This window comes from Corvus hawaiiensis, chromosome 2, assembly GCF_020740725.1.
Source record: "Corvus hawaiiensis isolate bCorHaw1 chromosome 2, bCorHaw1.pri.cur, whole genome shotgun sequence".
Lineage (NCBI taxonomy): Eukaryota > Metazoa > Chordata > Aves > Passeriformes > Corvidae > Corvus > Corvus hawaiiensis.
In genome coordinates this window covers 105,784,814-105,792,756 of record NC_063214.1, presented here as the reverse complement: position 1 = coordinate 105,792,756, position 7,943 = coordinate 105,784,814, and positions in this window count along the sequence as shown.

Below are 7,943 nucleotides of genomic sequence, written 5' to 3'. Positions count from 1 at the left end.
AGGAGCAGCCTGAGGAGTATCAAGAAGGATAAATGGAGCCCTGGGAGTGGCAGGGTTTGAAAGGGCCAGATGAATATAGTGAAACGACACATGGTTACAGGGCTGGTGCCACAGCCAGGGGTTTGGCTGGTTAGGATGTGGAATTTGCTTTAAGAAACCTGATCTATTGGAAGGGATTCTCTCAGGGAAAGGGGAGGAACATCTTCAGTCACAAGGTTGCCAAGCTGTGGAACAGTCTTTAAACTACAGCTGCAGGAGGAGAGGGATCTCAATCCATCCCACTCCTGGCAGTTTGATGTCAGGGCCAATAAGAGATGCACAGAGCCTGGAGAGGGATGACAGGTCAGCAGAGAGCATGAAGTGCAGCACAAAGGAATTCCCCCCTCTCCAGCCAGTAAGTCAGCTTTATCCAGCACCCAGTGCTGGGGGTGGGATTTAACACACTTAAATGCCTCTGTGCAAACACACACATCATTGGGAATAAACAAGGTGAGTTACAGATGTGTGCAGACCTGCAGGGCTCTGATCTCACTGGCATCATGGAGATGTGGTGGAATGGCTCCTGTGGCTGCAATGTTGGAATGGAAGGATACAGGCTCTTTAGAAATGGCAGGCAGAGGAGATGTGGAGGAGGTGTCTCCCTCTCTGTCAATGACCAGCCGGAGTGCATGGATCTCTGCCTGGGTATGGATGAGGAGCTGACTGAGATCTTTGGGGTCAGGATTAAAGGTAGGGTAGGGACATTAGAGTGGGGGTCTGTTACAGGCCACTTGACCAGGAAGACTGAATGGGTGAGGCCCCTACAGACAAACAGGGGGAGCCTCACATTCACAAGCTCTGGTCCTCATGGGGAATTTCTACTAAGCTGGTATCTGTTGGATGGACATGACAGTAGGGCATAGGCAAACCAGGCAGTTCCTGGAATGCATTGATAAGAACTTCCTTCTCCAGGTGATAAAGGTGCCAATGAGGAGAGGTGCTGTGCTGTACTTTGTTCTCACCAACAAGGAGATGCTGGTGGGGAATGTGAAACTCAAAGTGAAGCCTTGGCTGCAGTGACCATGGAATGGTAGAGTTCCTTAGGGCACCTGGAAATGTTCAAGGCCAGGCTAGATGGAGCTCTGAGCAACCTGGTCTGGTGGAAGATGCCCCTGCCTATGGCAGGGAATTTGGACCTAGATGATTTTTAAGGTGTCTTGCAACCCAAACCATTCTGTGATTCTGTGAATTTTGCAGCATCCTGCCATTTTTTCAGCTGTTTGTTACTTGCTAGCAGTATACTTTTGTGGTGAATGGTTCATTTTTTGCCAGGTCTACCTGCTGGCTATAGAGGTTAGCATGCCCTAACGGTATAGAAATTAGACAGCATGGGAAGGGAGGGAGATGTAGAGATTTCCAGAAAAAACTTGTTCCAACTTTTATTTTTTGTCCTAGGAATGTGAGGGAAATGTGGGAGTTTTTGTTTTAGGAAGAGAACAATTAAAGACTCCACAGACTTTATGACTTACTCACTTTTTATTGCCCATATAATTCCCCAGCAGCTTCACAAACATGATTCCAAATTATCTTTTTTTTTGGTGGGAGGAGGGGGTATTGTTCTCTGCACTTTTCTTGCACTAGATGCTGACTTAATACCTATTTTACTCTGGTCACAATGAACAAATTGTTATAGGCAGTGACAGTAACCCTGAATTTCTTTGAAGCCTGCTTTACCAATCCCCATGAGGGTGATAGGGTTTACTAACAGTGGAAACAAGGCATATTTTTTCATGTTTTATGCATTAAAACCAAAAAATATATACTCCTCAAACTATGTAAAAACTAGTGCTCCCTTTTCATTCTATCTCCATCACAATGTAAGTAAGCTGAAATACTTTTAAGGACATTGACCCAGAGGTTCATCCTTTGCATATTATTAGTATTTCATTATCCTACAGGGAGATGTTTGCTCTTAACTGCTTCAGAGCGTGAGTACCTGCTGCCTGGAGCCTGATGTGTATAAAAATACTTTTTGTCCCAGCAGCTTTGTGCCTTTCATTACTGAGTACCTGTTGAAGACCACTTATCCCCAAACATCCCAGAGCAGCTCCTAATTAATGAATGTCATAATTTTTCTTTGCTACTTGTGCTTTCAGGGTCACGACAGATTTACAGTGAGGCATAGATATGAAACATGGTATCCTGAATAACTACACTGACTGAGGAACACATTTTTTGGGTTGGGAATTTCCAAGACTTCAATGAGAACTTTCCTCTAAAACAATGCCAACAAGTAAAAATAATGCCAGCTTGTTTCCACAGGCAGGTTTCCACAGGCTGTTGGTGTAGAGAAGGCAAGACATTTCCCCCTGAGCTGACACAGCTCTTTTTCTCAAAGTGCTTTCCAGCTTTACCCCCAAAATGCTCCCCTCCCACTCACTGTGGACAGCCATTGTTGCAGGACACCACAGCTACTCTGCTGGGTGTCTGGCAGGATGGCACCTCATTTGATATTTATGAAAGCCTTTGAGCTGAAATTATTTACTGTGCAGAAAATGTCCCCGTCCGCTATTCATCCATTGTAAGGGGCTGAGAAATACCTGGGTTTTTCATGCTTGCAGCAGCTTGGGAAAATATATGGTTTTGCCATTGACCATTAAATTACTCATTAGGGATGTTTTTTTCTTTCTTTCCTTTTTTTTTCTTTCTTTTTTCTTTTATTTTTTTGGATATGTCTCAAGCATGTGACCAAAAAGATTCATCCTTGGTACACTTTAACAGATAATTCTCTTTGCTGGTACAAATATCTAGCAAACTTTGTCATCAGAAGAAATGGTAATTTGAGTGAGGGGCAGGTTTCAGATCTTCAGCTGCCTGCCCCAATGCTGTCACAAGAAGAGGTGATGAGAAAATAATAACCACCTTTTCAAGCTGGAGATGAGTTAGAAAACTCTTGTTTTGTGGTCTGCATGTGCAGACAGCTCCCAGATCTGCTCTGAAGAGGGCAGGTGTGTGGAGAACTGGCCCCTCTAAGCAGTCTGAGAGGTATGAGGGGTGTGAGGGGTGTGTGGGCTCTGAGGGTGCAGGAGCATACGTGTCTGGCCCTCACTGCCTCCCTGCAGCCCTGCCAGGGCAAGAGCTGCCTGCAGACCTTTCCCTGCCTACCACCCACTGAAGGGCTGTTGGGGTCCTAGGGAGGTTCTTGGGACATGGAGATGATCCTGGGATGTGATGTGGAGTGGCCCACACCAGGTTAGGTGCAGCCTTGGGAAAGGTCGTTTGGAGTCTGCTGTGCACCACGGATGTCCCACAGCTGGAGGGTCAGGCAGCCCTGCCACACATTTCCATCTTTATGCCTCAGGTAAGCCCTGCACTCTGTACATCAGTCCCCAGAGGTGGCTTCCCTTCTGCAGCACCATCAGATATCCAGATGAGTGGCCAAGCTGGATATTGTACTGAGAAAAAACATGTATACTTGTCACTGTGCTCAGCTCATAATCCTTTATGAAGGGGAACTCTTATTTTTACAATATTAGCATAGTGCATCAGCATCCGTTGGCTGTTTCAGAGGATTTCCAGCCTCATGCAAAACAAAAGCCAAGCTGTGCTCAGGGACAGCAAAGGAAACTTCTACCAAGGCACACTAGTGCTGCAGATGGCTGCTTACTGCAGTCCCAACATTGCATTTTCAACACAAAAAATATGGATAGCTTCTGATCCAAGCAGCTTATCTGTCCAACAACAGGTGAGTGGATTTCTTAGAACTGAAGATAATGTTGGGAACAGTTCAGATCCTATGGGCTTGACTATTCTACACACCCTCTTCTCCACTGCACCGAATGCCATCTTCCAGAAGCAGGACAGGGAGATAAGTATGTTGTTCAGGGGAGTTGAGTAAGTTCACACACCTTAGTAATATGCTAACAATCTTTACCAAAAGAAAATGGGAGCACCTGCTATGCCTGGGATGCTGGAAGGAACGGACACAGATGCAGGGTCTTGGGACATTTTCTTTGGCTGCCATTATTGCTCAAGCAGTTGAGCTGTCAGTGTTGCTTTCTGAAGCCCCTTTTTGGAAGCCAACAGAAGTTCCAGTTCTGGACAAGGGTTTAGGAGACCATGGGCTAACTTTAGTGTAAGTCCACAAATTACATTTTGTAGAAGTGATAAGGTGTTGGCAGCTTTCCCTGTGGGGAGTTCCTGGGAGGTGATGGTTGTGAGAACAGCTGGAATGTGCCGGCTGTTCCCATCATACCCAGAAGTGTGAAAAGATGTGCCACATGAGGGACATTTCTAGATGTGAGTTCCAAGGTCTGGAAAGCAGACTATGAGTGTGGGTGGAAGAGCTTATTGAAATGTAATGTGCTTGATAAGCAGTGAACATCTAACCCCAGTGAAACTGGGGAAGAGAGGCACCAGGGCAGAGGAAACACCTAATTAGATACCTCCATCCCATAAGCCTTTTTCACCATTCCATCCATCTTTCCAATACTCCTTAGCTGTTAGTGCTGTTGCCTTCTGGTACTGATAAGCAGTGGGAAGAGACAGAAACTAGGGGAGGCATGGAAAGTTGCTTTTTTGGGAAGACCCACCACACAGTGACCTGCCACATAGGTGCTGCTTAGCAGGGCCAACACAGCTGACCTCTGTGGCTCTGAGCTTGCTTGTGCTACATTTGGGTTTTCTCCACATTGGTCTAACCAGTGGGATTAGTGGAAAATTCTATTTTTTTTTTTTTTTTAATGCGAAGTTTCTGACAGAATTAATGTCTTTGAGTGAGTCATTTTGCTTTCATCAGAAATGGCTATTTTACGCTGGAAAATTTGGGAACCAAAAAGATTTGCAAGCAAACCAAAGAATTCACACTGTTTTTCAAAATTAATAATGAAAAGTTACAGAAGAGGAAGAAAGACAAATTGAAATCTGCTCTATGCCTATGTCCTGGGTTGCAGTGTATTCTATTACCATCCCCATCAGCCATTGAAATCAGGTGGGGCAGTGTGTCCTTGCCTCCTCCCCCCAGACTATCTTTCTGTTAATTGCCCATCATTGTCCTGCTGCCTGACTCAGAGATAACTCCCTCTGGACTATCTTCTGTTAATGAGCCTAATCAACACTTGGCCTCATGACTCATTACCCCATTGTGAGATGCTCCACCCAGAGGGAGGAACCAAGCATCCCATCGTGGATATAAGCTGGGACTCTGAACACCAGAGACAACCCTTCCCACTGGATTTCCAGAGGACAGGAGCTACACAGCTACCACTGGACCTTCTGAGGAAGAGCAGACCCTTTTTTCTACAGGATCACCGCTTCAGAGGACTGCAGCCACCATTCTACCAGACTGCTACCACCACCCTGCCTAGCAGGGACTCAGGTTGTATCTTGACTCTGTCAGTTTGAAACAGTGTTTTCTTTTAGTTTTTTTTTTCTTTCCTTTTCTTTGACTTCCCCATTAAATTGTTATTCTGACTTGGTGCCTCCCACTGGTTTGTTTTCAAACTGGTACAGCCTAGATTTGGGTTTCACTGAAAGTTAGTATTGGACAAGACTACCTTACAGTTTGCCAGATACTGGCACACTGTGCTGAAAAACCACCACAGCTCTCAAATACTGAGTTGACACTTTTGCTGTTGTTGCACCTACTGTCTGCTTGCTGGTGAGCACTTGTCACATGAGATGTTTCACTACACTATTCACCTGGCAGTGTGGGCAAACCATGATTGCAGCCCACGAGACAGGACAAAAAACATCCCAAGAATGATAGAAATCACAATTATTTGGAAAAAAACCCCAAAATCCAAACCAAAATTAAACCCACCATCTTCCAGGGTTTGGATTATTTTTGCCTGAGCAGGAGTGTATATGTTTTAAATCCAGTTCAGAAAGCAATGTCAAGATATATTTTGTAACATATGAATATGATTACACAGATGTTCACTGAGAGACAACTGGCACCAGAGGTGAAAAATGGATTGTTGTTGCTTTTCTCTCTGTGGGGAGAATGCCCCTAACCCCCTCTTTGCCACAATGAAAATACAATAACCTTGTTTGCAAGCTCTCATGCAAAGTCTTTCCTGCTCCTTGGAAATCTTAGTGCTTCTGCACATCTGCAATGAATTAAAGCACAGATCCAGGTGCTACTGATGTAACCAAGATGCAACCAAGATGTGTTTGATGCTTTCTTCAGGGCTGGCTTGTTTGTTTTGATTTAGAGTCCCTTTTGCTAAGTAAATTTGCCATCCTGCAGAAGGGAACAGTTCCTTGCAGAGGTCTGTCTGGTCCCCAGCCAGGCTGACGAGATGTTTGCAAAGGCAAGTTTCTGTGAGGATGAGAGGAAGGAAAACGAAAACATTTCATGTCAGAAAAGCTATAAAAGAAGGAAAGTCACCGGAGGAGAGACTTGATTTGAGGAAAGGAAAATAGAGAAGCAAGAACTGGACAGTATTATTAATTTCTCCAAGGGAGAACTTCTCCACTTCGTGTCAGCTCAAGGATTTCACAGCAGCTTTCCAAAGAACCCAGGTACCTCTGGAAACAATGCCAGTGGTTTAGAACTCCTGTGGGCAAGCTCTGATAGATTTAACTGCTGTGATTTAAAACATGGCTGCCCCAGATGTTTGCTTTGCTCACTGGCTGGAAATTATCCTCTTAGATGAGGATGTGGCGTGTTCTAGTGTCTCAAGCCTCAAGTTTACAGGCTGGAGAAGAAAACTGCTTTTACAGGTTTTTGAGCTGACGCAATGGACCATGTGCTGAGACAGCTGTGGCACCAGTTTGTGGCCAGTGCTGCCATCCCTTGTATTGGTAACCTCTGCTGAGAGTCGGCAGCCAGGCAGGGAGCAACAGCTTGGATCAATGCAGATAAATCTGTCTGAACTGTCTGTCAAAACCCTGCCCTCTGAGGTATAGGTACTCCAGAGTTGAAGTTCTATGGTTCAGGCATTGGGCAATGCTGGCCTTTGTCTGGACTGAAGATGTTTCACCCTGAGCTGCAGCACCCAGAGGCTGTGCAGGACAAGGCACATGACAGAGCTCAGGGGTGGCAGAGCTGGGACACTTGGCTGTGAATTCAGCCCTATTTTAAAGTAGGTTTCAGCTGTTTGCATGTACACACCTAATTCTGTGCTCATGATTTAGGGATCCCTTTTACAGTCAGAGAAGACTGACTCTAGTTCCAATATGTGTTCTCCCAGAGCAGACATCTAAAATAGCTGAGACAAATCATGGTTTGAAAATGCCTATATTTCTTCATTAGCACTAAAGAAAATCTAGAATTTCTGTCCCTGATTCTGAAGGTAAATTGAACAAATCCTGTATTTTGTGTCCAATTTTCCAAACATTTTCTGTAATTCTGTGGTTTGCATCCTCAGAAATCAATGTTTAAATTTCATGCCAAGACAGATTTATCAGCAGAGCATTTTCACTTTTGTAGCAATATTTCTACTACTACTACTAATAAAATTGTTATAAAATTTATCTGAACAATTTAAAAACCTGATTATCGAGTGGAAGGAAAAAAAGAACCAAGATAGTAGAAAATTCCATTGAATTACTTACAAAAAAAATTACATTTTTGAAGGATGAAAAAAAAATGATTTCTTCCATAAAATATGCTGTCAACAGAAAAAAAGTAATATTAAGTGTTGTAGATTCCACTTTACTGTGCACTTTTGTCCACCAAGGATGGCTGCACTTGGATAATGGTAAAGTAATTTCTGTAGCTAGGCCTTCTCAGGTAGAAGTTAGAGATGTATTTGCTACTTAAATGGAAAATAGTACTGTATTGCTTAAAAGCTCTGGTGTGTCTCTGTAGTGTAAGCTGTGTAAGTTTCTAATCTGTATTTGAAGTTCTGTGTTGTTTAACTCGAGATCCAGGTCAATGTTAAAACATGTTCCCTTTTTACTGGAGAAATTGTTCAAAAATAAAAGAACACTGTTCTGGTACAAAACTTCTGGTGTGA